Here is a 20,700-nt window from a genome sequence, read left to right on the forward strand (position 1 = left end):
CGATTGCTTTTGATCCAACAATGGTGTATTCAACTAAAGTGACTCAAAAGAAGCGATTCAATGGTGTTGGTAACCATTGCAAGATCAAGAGACACAAAAAGAAAAGTTGTTACAGGTTAATCGGATATCCTTCCGATTTTAAGTTCACCAAAAAGAAGACTTCGAATTCGACTAGATCTATGATGATAGCTGATGTTGGCCCATCCAATTTTCCTCAAGCACCTGTATTCACACAAGCTCAATGTAGCAGCTATTGCAAGTTTAGCAGAGACTAGTTTGGCATGTATGGTCTCGCCTTGTGAATGGATTTTGGACACTAGTGCCACTAACCATATGCTATCTAACTTTCAATGTTTGGAATCTGCTATTTCAAGTGCATCATCTTTTTCTTGTGTCTGATTACCTATTGGCTCCTCCTTGCCAATCACACACATTGGTTCTTGCACTATTTCTCCTGATGTTAAATTAGCCAATGTGTTGTGTATACCGGATTTTCATTATAATTTGCTTTTAATTTCTAAACTCGCTAAAGACTTGCATTGTTTTGCTTTATTTTATCCCTATTTTTCTATATTTCAAGATCTCTTAAGTGGAAAAATGAAGGGGATTGGTAAATAACAAGGTGGTTTGTATATCCTTCAATCTTTTCAAACTATTTCTTCACCAACGTTTGAATCAATTATGGGTAACATCTCATTTCATATAACTACCACTGTCGATTCATTCTTACTCTAACATTCCCTGTCACACCCCAACTCTAGCAGATTCAATTGGAAGGTATATAGTTGTGAAATTATCTATTTGGTGCATTATAATAGTGTAGTCAACCAATGAATAGATATTTTGGTGAACTAATGTTTGGCGCATAGAGTATCCTCCTATAGAAGTATTTAAGAATTTTCTTCTCGTCGCATCTCTCAATAGAAGAAAAAGTACGACAAGCTAAGAGTACATCTCAAAAGTTCTGGTTGAGTATAACATGCCATATATGAGTTATCGCCATGGTTATGGTACGCCGACTTTGTTCGAACGATATGTATGTGGGGTTATGTAACATAATTGGTTGAGGGTCAGATGAATGGTTTCACTACTCAAATAACATCGACATTGAATTTTTTTATATTTTCTTTGATTTTTGTAGGACATTAAAGGGACCACTTTAGTATACATTTGAAACTTGTTAAAATCCTTTAAGAGGTATTGGGTGTATATATATGGTAAAAAGGATTGTCTGGGTAATTTTTCCCCTTTAACCTTACTCTCTAGTTATTCTTCTTAAACTTAAATGTTCTCTTCTCTTTATTAATTTGGAATCTAAGGTTCTGAGTTAATCAGTGGATATTTCACCTTTTGGTAAGTCTGACAGTTCTGCATGTTAAGTGTTTGAAAGAGTAAGGATGTTAAGAAGCATAACAATAGCAAGTTATGAATAAGAGGCCCTTCATGGGGCTCGTCTATAGTTGAGATAGTAAATTATCTGTAAATGGTGTTTAATGGTGAATCCCTGTTCTTAAAGAATTTGTTGCTGCTAGTTCGTGAAGGGTGCTCGAGTTGGAACTTTAAGCTACAATATAGGTGAGTATCAGGTGAGTCCCTAGCCTCAAATCCTACAAGTCATTCTAGAAAGTCCTTTTTATGGTTGATGTACCAGTAATGATGCATGATTCATTGAGTGGTTACTAAATGTATATGTGTGAGTTTAAGTGTGAGAAGTGTTGTATGTATTTGTCCAAGTGATCCTATGAAAGAACAGTATGTGTGTACATGGAATATATTTTGTGATGCATGATCATGATAATGTGTGTTAAGCATTTAAAGATGTAAGATTCTGCTATGAATATGAGTATAGCCTACATGAATGTGTACTTATGTTAGATGTATGATGCATGATTGAAAATGTTGGAGAAATGAGGGTTTAACAGAGTGTCAGAAAATTACGTTATATGAGTTTTGAATTCGTGGTGGTATTCGACGTAGTCTGTCAGAACAGTAAACATAAATTTTAGTACAACAATCTTGAGAAAATAGCATGGCCATGGCACGTTCGAGAAAGGGAGGTTGAGTCACATTTATCTATTGGGGTTTTTGCATGTCTTAAGGCGATAGTGGGCAAATCTCACGTGATAATGAGTTTAGGCAAATCCATATCGCAAACACGACAGTTTTTGTGGGGCTTTGGTGGCAACCAAACAGGGCCTATTTAGGCAGGGTATCTATAACACCTTTGTGGCATAATCTATGAAGCCTTTGTGGTGTATTCTAAAATGCACTTGTGGCATATTCTGCAATGGCTTTGTGATACATGATATATGAATCCGCTATGGTTCCGCCAAAATAGAGAATTCTATGGGCTCGAAGTTATGGTTTGTCTTATGGAAGAGTTTGAATATGATTTAAGTAAAACTTCTGAAAGAGTCTTCAGAGGTATTATTTGAAGGGTGTATTCACCATAGTAATCCGCCAGTACAGTAAATTGGTGTATTCATATTTATGAAAGGTCTAAGTGTTCGCTGGACTGAGTTGTCTATGCTAGGTGGGAATGAAATCTGAGTTATTTGGTACCTGCCATATCGGAATGGTTTTCATGTCTCGTTTAGAGGCCAGAATCTAAGCCATTTGCCAAGTTGGGCGTTCTCATGTTATGTATCGTAGTCATTTGGGATTCTTCTAGATGATTTATAATGTTTCATTATCAATAAAAGTTATGATTTTGGGTTGATTCAAGATATGATCTAATTTGTAATTTGATAACTACCAGAATCAATATGAGAATCTACTAGAATTAAGATCAGTATAAAGTTCAACTTAAGAGCTCCACTAGTTTTCCTATTTCCCAATAGAAGTGTTTGTAAGGACCCATCCTGAGAAAAAGTATTCTATGTTTATTTGGAAGAGATTTCGACAAATGTATATTTAATATAGATATTTTTTTTAAAAAGTACCTTTATTATTTTAAGAAGGAATAAGATATGTATCGTTTGGTAAAATCTGAAGTTAGCCAAGAAGTGAAGTTAGAGTCGATACATTAAGTATGGTAGTTGGCTTTTAGGTATATATCAGATATTATGAAAGTGCCTACCAAAGATAGAGATGTAGTCTGAAATTTTCAAGATGAGGAGTTCAATTGAAAAGGCTCCAAGGTATTCTGTATTAAAACTCAGTAAGTTCGCGTGAGCTTACAAAGCATCTGTTTACGTTTCAAGTGCTAATGTGAGAGTATGTTCTTCAAGAGGGACAAAGTCATGAATACGCCAAGGAAAATGACAAGTTGGGATATTATGCATACAAAAGAATATATTAGGAGTATGGCATATAGTTCTCTACGCCAAGAAGAGTCTGTCTTTAATTAACTTTTGTGATGTTGTAATGTATTATATTATTTTAACAACCTATTGTATTCTTGAATGTTTTCTTTATCTATTTTGTTTAGAAACTTTTATTAAAATAATATGAAGTATGTTGAAAAGGGATTATATGCAGATGGTTTAGAAATTATTCTAAGTGTTTGTATGTTGTAACATTCGATATCCGGACTCAGTGATTCGGGTTGAGTAGCGGGTGTTACATTCTCGCATTGGTCATGCTTCTATTTCAAGGTTTAATAGGATGTCTTTGAAATCATGAATTTTTTCCAATAGTACTTCTATACTACAATGTTATGTATGTCCATTAGCGAAACAAACTAGATTTCCATTTCCATTAAGTAAAACTTGGGTTGAAGTAGTGTTTTCTCTTAATCATTTAGACTTGCGGGGTTCGTATAGGGTTTCATCCCATAGTGGGCATAGATATTTCTTGACTATTTTAGATGATTTTACTCTTATGAATTGGGTGTATCTTTTACGTTTAAAAAGTGATATTCTTTTACAACTCAAGCAATTCTTTGTCATGATCAAAAATTTGTTTTAGCCACTATTAAAATTATACAAAGTGATAATAGATGTGAATTTTTTAAGACTGAGTGTAATTAATATTTTAGTACCATGAGAATTATACACCAAATTTCTAGTACTTACACTCCACAGCAAAATGGGGTGGTCAAGCGTAAACATTGACATTTACTTGAAGTAGCTCAATCTTTAAAATTTTGAATCTAATATGCCTACTAAATTTTAGGGTGAGTGTGTCTTAGCAGCCTATTTTATTATTAATCATCTACCAACTCCTATTTTAGGTTGGAAAAGTCATTTTGAGGTTTTCTATAAGAAATTACATCATCTTTCTTGTTAAAGGGTTTTCGGTTGTCTTTGCTATGTCATCACACCTTATTATAGTGACAAATTTTCACCCAAAGCGATTTCGTCTATATTCATGCAATATTCCACTGTCCAAAAAGGCTATATTTTATTCAACCTCAACACAAAAACTTGTTTTGTTAATCGGGATGTCAGTTTTGATAAAACCATTTTCCTTTTAAATGTCCTGTTAAATCTCCTTTTTCTTTCCTACATTCAGTGGTACCAATTTTCTTAACATTGATAATTCACTCTCTCCTCTACCTAATATCATTGCTTCACCACCCTACTCACCATCTGTCATTCTCGTTCCTATGCTTGATGACGTCGTACTTTGCGTCTCTCTAAACAACAACAATGGATGAAAGGTTATGTTTATTCTAACCAATCCTCTACTTCACTTGAATCAGGTCAATATGTAATTTCTCATTTTTATTCTTCTTCCCATTTACCATATCATAATTGTTCTTTTGCTGCTAACATATTTGCTATCACTAAACCACAAAGTTATCAAGAACCCATTTTGGATTTGAGATGGATTGATGCGATGAGACATGAAATTCAGGCTTTGGAAGAAAATAGCGCCTGGAAGGTGGTGCCTTTGCCTCCTGATAAGGTTTTCATTAGCTGAAAATGGGTTTATAAGGTGAAATATAAATCTAATGGCTCTATTGAGCGGTTCAAGGCACTAGTTGTAGGTAAAAGTTATCGGTAGCAAGCTGAGTGCATTTTCAAGAGACTATTTCACTAGTGGTGAAACAAGTTACTATTCTCACTGTCATTAGTTTTTTTGCTATACATGATGGGTCGCTCTCTCAAATGGATGTTATAATGCATTCCTTCAAGGATATTTGTGTGAAGAGGTTTACATGGACCTTTTAGAGGTTTTTCGTAAACAGGGGGAGCATAAGGTCTATTGTTTACTCAAGTCCCTTTTATGGTCTGAAACAGGCTTCTTGATAGTGGAACATGAAACTAACAGAAGCCTCCTTACATGGTGGATATGTTCAGAGCAAGCATGATTATTATTTGTTCACAAAAAATAATGTGATAATATTATTGTGTTACTTATTTATGTCGATGACTTGTTGATTACAGGAAATGATATTGGGTTGATTGATAAGTTAAAAAAAGGTTCTCCATCAAAGTTTTAGGATCGATGAATTTTTTATCACAGGGAATGACATTGGGCTTATTGATGAGTTAAAAAAGGTTCTCCATCAGAGTTTTAAAATGAAAGGTTTAGGAGAACTAAAATATTTTCTTACCATTGAGGTAGCACAATCGAGCAAGGGCATTATTGTAAATCAAAGGAAGTATGCCTTGGATTTGATATCAAATGTTGGGTTAGGAGAAGCAAAATTGGCCAGCACACCGCTTGAGCAAAATAAGAAGTTTACCACAACTGAATATGATGATTTTGTGCATTTGGGGTGTTGTAATGATGAGTTTCTATTAGAGGTGTCAGAATATCAAAGGCTTATAGGTATATTATTGTACTTAACAAATACAGAACCATATATATCATATGTGGTTCAACACTTGAGTCAATTTATGCAAAAACCCAAGAAATCCCTTTTTAAAGCAGTACTTCAGATCGTTCGATATATAAAGAAGAATCTGAGGTAAGGGATTTTGTTGGCTATGATAAACAAAGAGTAGCTTGTTGCCTAATGTGATTTTGATTGTTCTGTGTGTCCTATTTCTAGAAGATCAATCACCAGGTTTTGTATTATGCTTGGGGATTCACTTGTTTGCTAGAAGTCAAAGAAGTAAAGCACAGTTTCATGTTCTTCAGTTGAAATGAATATGGGAGTATGGAATTGACAGTTGTGAAAATAGTATGGTTGAATGACCTATTAAAAGAAATATGTTTTAATAAGTTTGATTCAGCCTTGTTATTTTTTACAGCCAAGCAACAATTTGGAATACATCCATTCCTATGTTCCATGAGCAGACTAAACACATTGAAATCAATTGCCATTTTGTAATAGAAAAATACAAGATTGGTTGATTCAGACGCAGCATGTGCATACTAATGAGAAACTTACAGATGTGATGACAAAGGCACTTAGAGTCTAGCAACATGATTATTTGATATCCAGGTTGAGGGTTAAGGATCTTTATCACCCTCTAACTTAAGGGGGAGTGTTGAAAGGCTAGCTGGTAGTTACTAGGTTAGCTAATGTTTTAGTTTGTAATCTAACTAGGAATTTTTAATTGGTTAGTTGGTTAGGGACTAAACTGTTGATGTATAAATTTATTGTCACTGTAGTTTAAAAGATACCTTTTTAACTTTTTAATGAAAAGTTACTTCTAGTGATTTTCTTTTCTCTTTTTCGTGCCCTAGCTACAACCTTTAATCATCTTTTTTACTTTTCTTGTGTTTATCACTGGCGCATCACAAGTTGGTTACAGTTACCGGTGTTTCTCAACATCTTCAAAGTGTGGATTTTGAACATAGTTCGAGTTCTTTTAGCGTTTCATATTGGGTGTTAGAAACCTTTAGAATTGTGAGTTTAGTTTGGTTGATACTGGAAAGGCTAGTGAAGGAGAGAATTTGGACGTTAGTAAAGCAGATGTGGGATTTTGTTCAGTGATTGTTCAACGTAATATTAGGTTTGAATTGGATTATGGAAAGGATTGTGATCCAATTAATTGTAGTTTTATTACTAAAGATGTTAAATTTGATCCTAGTTTCATGTTTTTTAAGTAGACTAAGTGTGCGGATTAATGGGAAATATAAGTTTTTTTGGAAAATGTAGATGGAGTCTCCATCGCTAAAATACCATATTTTAAAGTTGAGGTTGTTAGAAATGGTGGTGGGACTGGGAAAAAGATTGGCATGCTCCACCGGATATATTGGAACAACACTGTTGTAGTGTTTGGTGTACTCTAGTGGGATTTTAGAAAGGATTTTTAGGAGGTTTTTGGAGCTTGTAGTAGGATAAAGAACACAAAGAAGAAGGGAATTCGATGTAAATATTGGGTTTTAGTATGTATTTTTTACAGGGATTTAAGGGATTAACTTAAAATTTTTTTAAATTTTTAAAGGGACTAAAATAATAATTTTTCCCTTTTTGTAGGTCCAGTTAACAATCCATTAAGGGTTTAATGGTTGAGTGACCATTTAGGTCAAATTTTATAATGGTAGTGACTAAATTGACAAAAAAAATTAGGGTGACCAATAAGAAAAATGCTATTTTAGAGTGGTCTCTAATGTAATTTACCCTAATTTTATTTTAAGCACTTACAAAAAATTTTGAGGCAAACAGTGAGAAGAGAGGAACAAGATGTCACGTTTCAAAATTGGGCCTAAAAGTTTCGAGGGTAATTGAGGGATTTTAGCTCAAAATGTGCTTGGAAACTTTGAAATATTGTAAACAGAATATATATTTTATTATGGCTTTTTGAAAATTAAATTAATATTTTAAAAAGATGTAGAAAAGACTTCCAATTTTAAAAAGAGGACTATTTAGCAAAAGGGTTAATTTAAGAGTAGTTTTAAAGAAAATATACCAAATTTTAAAATCAACCCAATTTATCCCCCATTCACCTTAATATTGACATGAAAAAAAATGAGAGAATAGAAACATTCCCTTCCACTTCTTCCCGTCAATTGAATCCCCAAAACCCCATTCACCGATTTTGATTCTCAAAACTCTAATATCTTGTTTTCTATCATCTTCCAAACATTAAACCTCCCTAGAATTACAAAAAAAAAAGAGCATCAAGAACACCACTGATTTTTCTATCGATTAACTTGTGGGTTTTCTTGGGTTTACACCAAACATTCATTTTTCTCCCAATGAAGGTAATGTTTCGTTTTCCTATAAGTTTTTTTATGATATCTAGCATTTTAAATTGATTTTTTATCTATTGAATCAAAGGTTTTGAATAAATGTCAAAATTTGGATCGTTAATGGTGAAATTCAAGATTTTGAATGAAATCAATGTTTCAAAGTATTTTTCAATTCGTTTTGATGTGATTAGAAGGTTTCTAAACTCTCTGTAAAGTTTCACTAAAAGATTCTAAGATTTTATTCAGTTTTCGTGAAAGTGGTCATTGTACATTGAAATTTTAGAACCACGAATCCATGTCATTTTGTGTAGTTTGAAGGTTGATAATTATTCATAGATATATAATTAGATGATTGAAATTGATTTTAGGAAAGGGGAATGTGTAGAGATTAAGATATTTGAGTTTCGAATTTACAAGTCTAAAATTTCAATTCCAAGAGGAAGGAACCTTAGACCTATGCTTTTTATTGTTTGGGTGTGTCTATAGTTGTAAATTAATTATGTTTGTTGTCTGGTTAATTTTGGTGAAGATTCGAAACCATTGGAGCCTTCAATGAGTAACGGAAAAGGAAAGGAAAAGCTAGTTTAGACTTTCGACGACAAGGCGAAAGTGCATACGGTGAGTGTTTGGAATCGTTGGTTGTAGACATGATTCATAGTGTTAATTTGGAATTTAAGAGTAGCCTAAACCCATACTCTAAGTTCTGAGTGTAAGCTTTCTCATACCCTTATTTAATTTCTATAATATGTGATTGTGGATTGTGGAACTATGAATTAAGATGTGATACTGTGACATGTGAAATATGCTTGTGATGGCTATTGTGAAAGTGTTAATTGTAGGCATGTTGTACATGCCAATTGACTGTTATAATGTGGTGCTTATAAAGTGAATGTGCAGTGAAAAAGTGCAGAAAACAATAAGTAAAATATGTGTTTAATTGCAAATATTTTGGCTTTGTGATGTTTGAGACCGTTGGATATAGTTGGCATGCCATAGGATTTGTGACTACTCACCCTTGTGTTGTGTTTTGGGGCATTAAGGCCCAGCTAAATGCTACACTTTGGGGATATGTTCGATTCAATAGGATATGTTGGTGTCTTGGAGAGTGTTAGCTAAATGCTACACTTTTGGGATATGTTCGATTCATTGAGTCATTGGTGTGTTGGCGATCCGTGTATCTGATGTGTAGTGATTAGAGCCCACTTTTTTGTTTCATAGCCTCAAGTGTCAAATTATTGTTTAAATGTGATTTTATAAAGTGTGATATTACAATATGTGATGTATGCGTATGAAAAATAAGCTAAATGAGTTTATTAATATTAGCTGAATATGTCAGTATGTTCTCATAATAAATTGCGTATGTAATTGAGCTTTAATCATTTTCGTTTAACATGTGAATGAATGTCTATTTGGTGGTTACTCTGATAATTCATTGAGCTTGTTTAAGCTCTCCCACTCTTTCTAACCATTGTAGATATTTAGCGTTTGTGGTGTGAGCGGTGCGAAAATACCAATGAAGTGATCCAAGTTAGACTTAGTAATTGAGAAGGTGATTTTATAGCTATTATTTTGAACTCTGAGAATAAGGCAATGTGGTAGATTTGTTGGTTGATTATTGCCATGAAGTTTAGACGATTGCTTGATTTTACTATTCATAGAACTTATGTACATTTGATATTAGTTCATTGGTTTGTTTAGCTTAAATTATTGATGACACATTGAACTGCAAATATGGACAATTTGTTGATGAATATTTTGAGGTTTTATAAATTGTTGAAGTAATATGTGTCTGATTGTGTTTAATGCCTTGTTTTCGTGTTATTTATGCTGTTTTATGCAGGGGTATTGATAATTAGGTATTTTTTATCGATACATTCATATTAATTCATTTATGTAGGGAGTCAGTAGCTTAATTTGGTATCAATACCAATACTCGAGTATCGATACTCGTGATAATAAACCGATACTTTTCGATTGGTATCGACAGTTTACTGGTTTTTAATTTTTGTAGGAAAACAAAACGCTAAAATTTTACCGATTTTCTAAACGGTATTAATACCATCTATGAGAAATATCAATACCATCGAATGAGTATCGATACCTACGTGACCTTTTAGAAATTTATGACAAATGGACTTTAAGCATGCTTCTAACTCATGATATGATTGTTTAATGCATGTTTAGTAATTTTAGCATTGCTTAGGGTATTCTAGACTTAAAACTCCAATAATTGTTTAATTATAATGATGTCCGCGTGCTAATGAAACTTGGTGTAAGGTGTGATGATGTGACGTTGGTGTAATGTCCTATTACTCAGGCTCAGCGACTGGGCCGGGTATAAGTTGTTACACAACAACATTAATAAAATATAATACGATGGTGGAGACTTGATTTTTATGAAAAAAAAGGCTTAGGGGTTATTTTGGGCCCTTGGGCCAATCCCATCATAAAACCTTCCTAATTCCTGCTTTGTTCAAATTAGTCCCTAAGCTATTAAAACTTAGAGTTCACCTACAATTTTGAATTCATCTTTAGCCAAAATTAATACCCAATAGTTTCTAAAGAAAATATTTTAAAAAGAATTCTAATAAAATACAAATAAAAACTCTAATAAAATTTCTATTTAATGTAAACTATAATTATCCTAATCTAATTCTAATAATAATAGATTATTCTAATAGAAAATCCAAATTAGCTAAGCTCATATTCTAATTTAATTAATGGCTAAAATAAATAATAACCATAAGACACAAGACATACGACACTAATATACCAAATGAAAAAAAAATACAATTTAATTAATAACAAAATATTTTAAAATTTAATTTAATCTTGAACTTAAAATTTTCAAATAAATTTTTGACGCATAAAAATAAAATAAAAATAGAAACTAAATTAATCCTTTCAATCAAAATTTTCAAAAATAATTTATTCAAAACTTTTAACCAAATTTATATCGGTTCAGCTCAAAATTCGAAACCAAAATTTCTGGGGCATTACAATTTTGATAACTCGATATGTAGATATGAATTTGAGAATGTATTTTTAATTCGAAATGTGTTGAAATGTATCATATATATATATGTAAGATATTTGTGAGATTTTGTGAGCTATGACTGGTAAGAACTCAAATTCGTAGTATATGTGTGACAATGCTCGAAATATTGGGGATATGTGAAATGAACCACTTATCATTTTGCTATATGTTTGAATGTTTAAAGGAGGATAAACTCTCACTGCAAATAGTTGCCTCAAGGCTCTATTGACATTATAGAGTCAGTAGGATTGGAAAGATTCATTCCAGTCTAAATCTAAATAAGGGTTGAAGAACTCTTCTAAAATGTTCACCGAGCTTGACACTTCGAGCGGTCAACCTTGTCTCCAAGAAAGATCTCAAAGATAGTTTGAGAATTTTAGCAACTTTTAAATGCTCCTTTGTTGATTACGAATATGATGAGTATGAAACCAAGCATGATTAATGTGGATACCTAAAATAGAATATAAATTAGTGTAGTTATGGGATAAGTGAATTGGTATGAACTTTGATCCCAAATTTTCTCCAAAGAAGGAATCAACGCATGTGTATAAAAGTAAATAAGTGTATGTGATTAGGTTTATGCTTTGATAATCGAAAAATGAATTATAAGGAGAAAGTATGAGAATGTAAGTCTAGATATGGTGAGAAGAGGATAATTTGATTTAAGCACTAGTTGAGGATTTAAAGAAACGTTTGATGTGACTGCGATGGACAAGAATTTGGTCTAGTAAGAAATTGTGTAACCTATCAATGAAAGAAAAGCATGACCAAAATTGGGTTTGAGGCTTGGAATTTGGCAACAAAAAGTGATTGATTCAGTGTCGTAATAAATGTAATGGCCCAATTTTCATCGATGCTGGAAAAGTCTTTTCGATAATAAATTTGTTAAGTCAAGCCATCCAAAAAGTTTAACTGGGAAGTTCACAATATGGGATTAAGAAATGGAATTATCTAGTAATTAAATCAATTAAGTTATTATATATATGGTATAAGAACTAAGTTACAAGGGGAGTAAAATGAAGAGATTTGATTGAAGCTTTCAACAAGTCCTTGTTAAGAAATTTATCATACCCTTAAAAATAATTATTCCATAATCAATATAGGATTAGTGGCTTGTAATGATCCAAACTATTTCTTTCAACTAATGATATCATGAAAGCTTGGTGAACATTGATTATATTATTTATATTATTTAATTAAGATTAATTGGATTCATAAAAGATAGTGGGAGAGAGAAAGCCTTAAACCATGTGATTTTGATTTTGATTTTAATTCTCATTCCCATCTTTTTCAACCGTCTAAACTATGAATGTTTCTTCTTTCATTGTTGCAAGCTTCAATCACCATTTGGTGAGTTTTTCTTTTAATTTTTAGTTGGATTATTAATTAATGGTATTAGATATTAAAAGCCGAAGTGTTGGATGTTTTAATTGATGAAGTTGCTATGATAGCTAGAGAGCATCGTATCACCTGGTGATTTTATAAAGTTGTTTTCTAAATATTAAAGTGTATTTTTGTATTATATTAGTGCCATGTATACTAAGTTTCGTGATGAATATAAATGTTGTAATGTGAATGGCATGTACTTAGGGCATCAACATGTATAAATATGCTTATTTCATATGTTAAATAGTAATTGAGACATGGGTTATGGCGTAGTGATTGAAGGCTTAAGAAATTAGCTGAAATTAAAAAATGTGAAACAAATTATAAATAGATGTAGTATTGCCTGAATGGAAGCTTCTGTCGCCTAGGTAGCAACTTAATGCAATTAATATTAACTACATTACTGCTTGAACGGCTCCTTAGCAAAAAAAAAAAAAACTCCAGTATCACCTAGGTGGGAGTTTTGAATACCTGGGCGGCAACTTAATGTACTGTTACTCTTTTGGGTTTTAATTGATTTCTTATAAATTCCTTAAGAATTCAAGTAACCTTTAACAAATTAAGTAACATTTTCATGTTTTACAGATTACCTAGTTCTTTTGTTTTAGTTAAAACTATAAGATTTTTGAACTTTGTTTTGAAAGCATAAAATACATTTTGAATAGAATTTAAATATTTTTCTATAATTTTATAAAAAATGTTTTATCACTTTATTTTCCTAATTAAAGTATTGGTTTTGCACCGAAAATGTCCCATTAGCGTCTCACATTCGTACCGGCCATCCAAGATCGGAAAAGAGCGATACATGTATTTTCTATTATTAAATTATTATTTAGTTAAATCTTTTTTTGAACAAAACTCTTGTACTAATTCTCTATAAATAGGAACCATGTCTTGAACTATTAACATATTATTTACTTAATTTTTTGCTAGAAAATAAAGAAATTTTATTTTCCAGAAGAAATTATATTCTTTGAGAAAAACACATAGTTTGTTGTTAATGAAAGAATTAACTTTTCTAAAAGTTAATAAGGGTTTTTCTATTGAAAGTTAATAAAGTTTTCGTTCTATACAATTGGTTTGTTATTCTTTGACCGCCACTCAAAGCAATTTATGGTTCAAGAATAGTGGAGATGGTCGTTCAAAAGAAAATCAGGATCAACTTAGCTGCCTCGTACAAAGAACATGTATAATTTTGGTTCATATTTATTGTTATAAACATCACAATTGTTCAATTTTAAAGAAAAGTTTTAAACTTCCATTTTGCCTAAAAAGATTGTTTTCTAAACTAATTTTTCTAACAAAGCCATGATTATTATAGTAATGATACCATGAAAATATAAAATCACCCTACTAAATGATGCTAAACATAGTTAGGTATAGTTGGCATGTCATAAGATTCGTATATGTTGTTGATGATATATAACATTATGGCACTTTGGTGTGTGATATTCTGTGCAGTGTTACTGAGATCAATGCATTTATGTCTGATCAACACTTCGACACTTATTATGGAGCGTTAGGGGATTTATATGCATACCCTTGTCTATTAAGGGTGTTGAAATGATTGGTTTGGTTAATACCCAGATCAAACTACCATTAACCGAATTAACCGAAATTTTGAAACACGAACCAAACAATTTTTTTTGAAACCTATTAACTAACTGATTTAATTTTAGTTAAACTAAGTGGTTAATCGAATTAACTAAAATTTGTACATATTTTTTGTTCAAACAAGTTTAAAACATAAAAATATCCATGAAATTTTTTTCTTTATTTTTAATTCAAATAAGTTTAAAAGAAATAAAACAATAAAACAATAACAACAGTATATTAAAAATATAATAAAAAACATTACATTATTATTATTTTTTACTTTTCTTTGTTTAAATTTTTTACTTCTTCTTGTTTATTTAAGTTTAGTTGTAGTTTTTTTTTCAAATATTTTTAGTTTTCATAAAATTTTTAAACTATTATGAAAATATTTATAAATACATTAATTTTTATATATTGGGCTCATATAATGTATTGGACCTATCTTAATGTATTGGGCCAATAATATATTATTATTAATAATTTTAACTAATTAATTAATTATCCTGTTTCTAACCAAATTAACCAATAAAACAAAATTTCAAAAACCTTGAACCAACCCTGACCAAAATGAATTTGGTGACCGACCGATTAATGCAACTATCAATTAATTCTGTTAAAATCGAAAAAAGCACACATCTAGTGTCTACATCCAGTTAATAAAGGCTAAAAGTAAATAATGGTATGTGATATTAATCATGTTAATAATGAATGCTTAATGATTTAGAACATGATATGTGACAATGATCATATTGATAATGAATTGAAATGTTTATGATAATGAGGTCCACAAAACGAAATGAGATAATGAATTTCTTTCATAATGGTGTGAAAGAGGATATCATGTTGTTGATGAAATATTAGACGGTAGAATGGATTTAATGATTTGTTGTAATGAATTAGTAGTATGCTTATTAGCTTAATGTTTCATGTTTTGATTTCAAATTATGCTAGTATCACTGAGTATGCAATAGTCATCATGCGAGCATATTTGTTTCTCTGTACAAGCTTTATTTAGGCACTTGAAGTGATTGTGAGTCTGATAACATATAAGACATCAACTCTCAGCTTATCTAACCTTTATAATTTTCTTATAATGATAAGTTATATATATCATGTACCTAGTTCATCTTGTTGTATTTTAGAGTCTTTATGATGTATTAAATTGTAAATATTGCAATGTTGCATGTGTTAAATGTTTTGGGTGATTTGGTATCACTTATCTTATGGTGAAATGGCTAGTTTTGCATGAGTTGATAATTTGTTCAAATAGGCTACATTATAATCCATTGAATTCCTTGATTTAAGATGTTTCAATGTGTTTTATATACCAAATGGGTGAGCATTGGTTTGGTACAACTTTGGTGTGAATTAGGTGGTATTTAACATCACTTACGTGCTTAAAATATTGCACTTTGGAAATTTCGGTATGATGGTCTTGAGACACAATGATCTTGCCTCAAGACACAATGAATAAAAATGATCATTTCATGTATTTGTAGGTAATAGTCCTGAGACTAAGAATGCAATTAAATAATATTGAGATGATGAGAATGAATTTTACACTACACCAAAACAGGCTTTTAGCGGCATCTATAGCGGCGTTTTAACACAAAACGCCGTAAAAAATCGAGCAATAGCGGCGAGTGTTAAAAAACGCCACAAATTATAACCAATAGCGGTGATTTCCTAAAAGCGCCGCAAAAGAGTTAGGTAAACAGTACCGTTTTCTTGGTCAGCTTCAAAGACATTAGTGGTGCTTTAAACAAAACACCGTAAAAGTCAAGCATTAGCGGCGCCTTTACAAAAGCGCCGCAAAACTGATTAACAAACGACACCGTTTTGATTTAGGTTTGGAGACATTAGTGGCATTTATAAGGAAACGCCGCAAAAGGTCATGTATTAGTGGCGCTTCCACGAAGCGCCATAAAAGTTTTTACAGAACTACGTCTTTTTCTTGTTGAGTTTTAGACACAATAGTGGCGCTACAAAGAAATCGCCGCTGAAGTTAATCATTAGCGGCGCTTTAGAGGAAGCGCCGCAAAAAGTTTTAAGCATACGCTGTCGTTTTCTGTTGTGCTTAGGGACATTAGTGGCGCTTCGCGAAAAACGCCGCTAAAGTCAAGCATTTTCGGTAATAGTTTTAGGCAAACTACAACGTTTTCTTGTTGACTTTTAGACACAATAGTGGCGCTTCGAAGAAATCCCTGCTGAAGTCAATCTCTAAAGCGTCGCAAAATTTTTTAAGCATACGCCGTCGTTTTCTATTGTGCTTAGGGACATTAGTGGCGCTTCGCGAAAAACGCCGCAAAATGCAAGCATTATCGATAATAGTTTTAGGCAAACGACAACGTTTTCTTTTTCAGATTTAGAGACATTAGTGACAATTTGCCAAAAACGTCGCAAAATTCAATATTTATCGGAGCTTTTATAGTAGCGCCTTAAAAATTTTTAAGCAAACGACAACGTTTTATTGTTAAGGTTTAGGTACATTAGCGGCGCAACTGTAAAAACGCCGCAGAAATCAAGCATTAGCGGCGCTTTCTGTGAAGCGCTGCAAAAAGATTTAAGCAAACAACGTCGTTTATTTCTGGAGGTGTATAGACATTAGTGGCGCTTTGTAGAAATGCCGCAAATTCAAGCATTAGCGGTGCTTTTTTGAAAATGCCGCAAAAAGTTAAGCAAAACAATTTTTTTTTGTTGAGCTTTAAACGTATTAGTGGTTTAGGGATTATGGATTTAGGCCTTACGGTTTATTGTTTATTGTTTAAGGGTTGAGGTTTAAGGTTTATATTTTATATACGTTTTATGATTTAGGGTTTAGGATTTAGGGTTTATATATGTTCTATGATTTAGGGTTTAAGGAATATGGTCGGGTTAAGGGTTTAGGGATTATGGTGCAATAGTTGGGATTTAAGGTTTTAGTGTTTGGTTAAGGGCTAGGGGTTTAGGGGTTTACAGTTAATGTTTTATGATTCAAGGTTTAGGGGATATGGGTTAAGGGTTTATGTATTATGGTTTGTGGTTTATCATTTGAGGTTGGGGCTTAGGGTGTAGGTGTTAGGGGTTAAGGGTCATGGTTTATGATTTACAGGTTTAAGATTTAGGGTTGAAGGGATAAGAGGGCCCAGGTTAATTTAGGGTTTTGGGTTTATACATTATTATTTGGGGTTCGTGGGTTTACAGTTTAGGGTTTAAGGAATAGAGTTTACGATTGATGGTTTTCAGGGTAGCGGTTATGGTTTAGGGTTTAGGTTATTTAGTATTTTTGAAAAATACAACCTGACTTCTCCGAATTAAATTTTTAAATTGAAGTTTTAGAAAAATACAAACATTATATACGGATTAAGTTCTTACCTTAAATTTTAAGAAAAATACCATCACTAAAAATCAAATTTCCCCTTTAATAGAATGAAAAATATATTGGCATATTGTTGTATGATATTTTAATTTTTTAAAATTATTAAATATTTGGAAATTTTTTACAGTAGTGGCGTTTGGGCCAGAAACGCCGCAAAAATGTGTTTAAAATTATGTAAAACGGCGCCGTTTGGCTACAGGAATTTGATTTTAAAAACGCCACAGAAGGTATGCAATAGTGGCATTTTTTATAGAAACACCACAAATCCATAAGTTATTGTGTGTATGAAAACGGCGTCGTTTTCTTAAATGATTTTAACTCTTTAGTGGCGTTTTTATTTAAAACGTCACAAATTGTAAGCTTTAGCGGTGTTTGCTCTGAAAACGCCACAACTATGTATTAAAAAATGTTCAGAACGTCAGCGTTTCTTTTGAGGAACAATTCACTTATTCAGAACGTCGTCGTTCTGCTTGGCGTCACATATTTTCCCCCTTTCCCGCACCCAGCCCCTAAACTCAGCTTTCTTCCCCTTCCAAATCCCTAATTCCCTTTCGAAATCTCTTCCACTTCCCTAATTCCAGACATTCACTGAGTCTTTTAGTTTATTCGATTCTTCATTTCATCGGTTTAGTTATTCAGTTCTTCACAGCATTTAGAGGAAGACAAACAGTGGGGATTATGTTTTTTGGGTAAGCATGAATCGGTTTCATTTCCCCCTTTTTTTCGTGTTTAGGGTTTGGGTTATTCATGTTTGAGTGAGCTTTTTCGTGGAATTTGCTAGTTTATATTGTTAACATTGATGTTCGTCCATGGTTTTAAGGTTTCCGAACACATAAAACAATCTCATTTTTGAGTATCGTGGAATCTAATCCGACCCGATTTACTTTCTCTCCGTCTTCGTAAAGGTATGAAATTCTTTTCTCTTAATTCTAGCTTTACCAATTTAGTTTGTTTAGGGTTTTAAGCAATTACCGTCTTACATTTTGACCATAAATTGTATGCTTTCGAGTGCCTAAGTAATTTTTGTATTGATATATATTTTTAATTTGTTTTTGGTTAAAGTTATTTTCGAAATTAAAAATGATTTTAAAGCATATTCTAAACCTTGTTTTGTATTTCTAATTGTTTTTGTTTAATGGATTCAGGACGTTTGTTTTGTCTTTCTATTTAGGGTTTAATCAGTATAATATAGTATACAGTTAGTACTCATATAATTTAAGAAAATTATATATATAAAATACACTATTATAATATTTTGATTTAGATAATTTGACAGTTGATTATTCACTTAAGTTCATGTAAATTTGTTTTAGTGATGAAGTTGAACAAGTTTAGTTTTTTCTTAGTTATTTTTTTCTTTCCTTTGGTTGCAGCAATTTAGTTTTAGCAATCTAGTTTGGAAATTTGGTACCTTTCACTGGTTTGAAGCAATACATAGAAAGGGTAGATAACCAGAAGGTTAGTTTATCCTTTATTTTATTTGTTTTTTCGTTTTATAAATTTACATTTGATTTTGGACTATTTTTATATTTGGTATATTTGTAATTAGGATTGTTTTAATTTGGTATTTGGTTAATGCTGCTGCAAGTTCTTTTTTGCTGGAAGTTCTGCTTAATGTTGCTGGTTAATGTTAGGGGTTAATGTTGTTGCAAGTTATTTTTTTGTTGCACGTTGTGGTTAATATTGCTGCTTAATGTATTTATTTCTGGTTATTGTTCTGGTCTTCAAGATGTTTTTTGCTCCATCTTTCTACTATGTGTTTGAATTAATTTTGGTTATGGAATATAATTGCAAATATTATACAGTATTTTTGGTTTGTAATTTTGGTTATGAATTGATTTTTTTGTTGGTTTTCCTTTCAAATATTGGATCATTTTACTTACTTAAAATTGCCATCTAGTTTTCTGCCTTATATTTTCTGCTATAACCTGGCATCCAGTTTGCCATGTTTTGGTATTAAATTATTTTGGTCCTTCACAAATCAAAGACAGTATATTAATGTATAGGCACTAATTGATGATACTTTTACTAAAGGAATCTAAATATAATGTTTTCATATGTCCTACCATCACCATTGCCGTTAATTATAGCATAAGTTACTGCATAGGATTCTAAGGACCCAAATATAATAAATAATTAAATTACATAATTTTATAAAATTGAAAGTATCCTTTTCCAATCTACTTTCTTCTCACACTTAACTTTCATTAATATCAATTATGATACCCTCTTTAAATCTTCTTCCATTTCTCAAGTAATTCATTTCCAAAATCTCATTTTAAATGTGTAAATAATATTAACATGGATAAATAAATTGGTCCAAACTATACAAATATTTATATGTTTTCCTTTTTCATTATATTTTTTATGCTATTTTAATCACGAAAAATATATTTTATTTTATTCTCTTTTATTTTTAATTTACCTAATTAAATAAATTGTATTTAAAGTTATATTTTAAATATTTTATTTTATTTTAATCACGAATTTTTTTAAATATTTATTTTTTTTAAAAGTTCAAATTTCATAACTTACGTAATTTACATAACTTACATAATTCATAACTTACATAATTTAAATTTATAATACATAACTTACATAAATTATTAATATTTATATATAGTTTTAATATATATATATTTAAAATTTATATATATTTTTAAAAATTGATACATTGCATAACTTACATAACCTACATACATAAACTTACACATAATACATAACTTATATAACTTAAATTTGTAATACATAATAATACATAACCTACATAAATTAAATAAGTTACATAATACACAAAAAAACAAAAACTTACATAACTTACATAATATCCTACATAATAACTTACATAATAATACATAACCTACATAAATTAAATAAGTTACATAATACACAAAAACAAAAACTTACATAACTTACATAATACATAACTTACATAACCTACTTAATACATAACTTACATAACACACACAACTTACATAACTTACATAACTTATATAAGACAACTTACATAATGTACTTAATACATAACTTACATAACCTACATAAGACATAACTTACATAAGTTTCATAATACACAACTTACATAACTTACATAATACATAACTTACATAATTTACTTAATACATAACTTACACAAATATATGATGTGGATAACTCACATAACTTAAATACACTTATAAGTTACCCTGATATACACTTCAGAAGGTACAGGATCGAGCTGCTTTGACTTTATGCAACTTGGAGAAAATCTTCCCACCTTCCTTCTTCACTATTATGGTTCACTTGA

This window comes from Gossypium hirsutum, chromosome D13 (genome assembly GCF_007990345.1).
Source record: "Gossypium hirsutum isolate 1008001.06 chromosome D13, Gossypium_hirsutum_v2.1, whole genome shotgun sequence".
NCBI classification, from domain to species: Eukaryota; Viridiplantae; Streptophyta; class Magnoliopsida; order Malvales; family Malvaceae; genus Gossypium; species Gossypium hirsutum.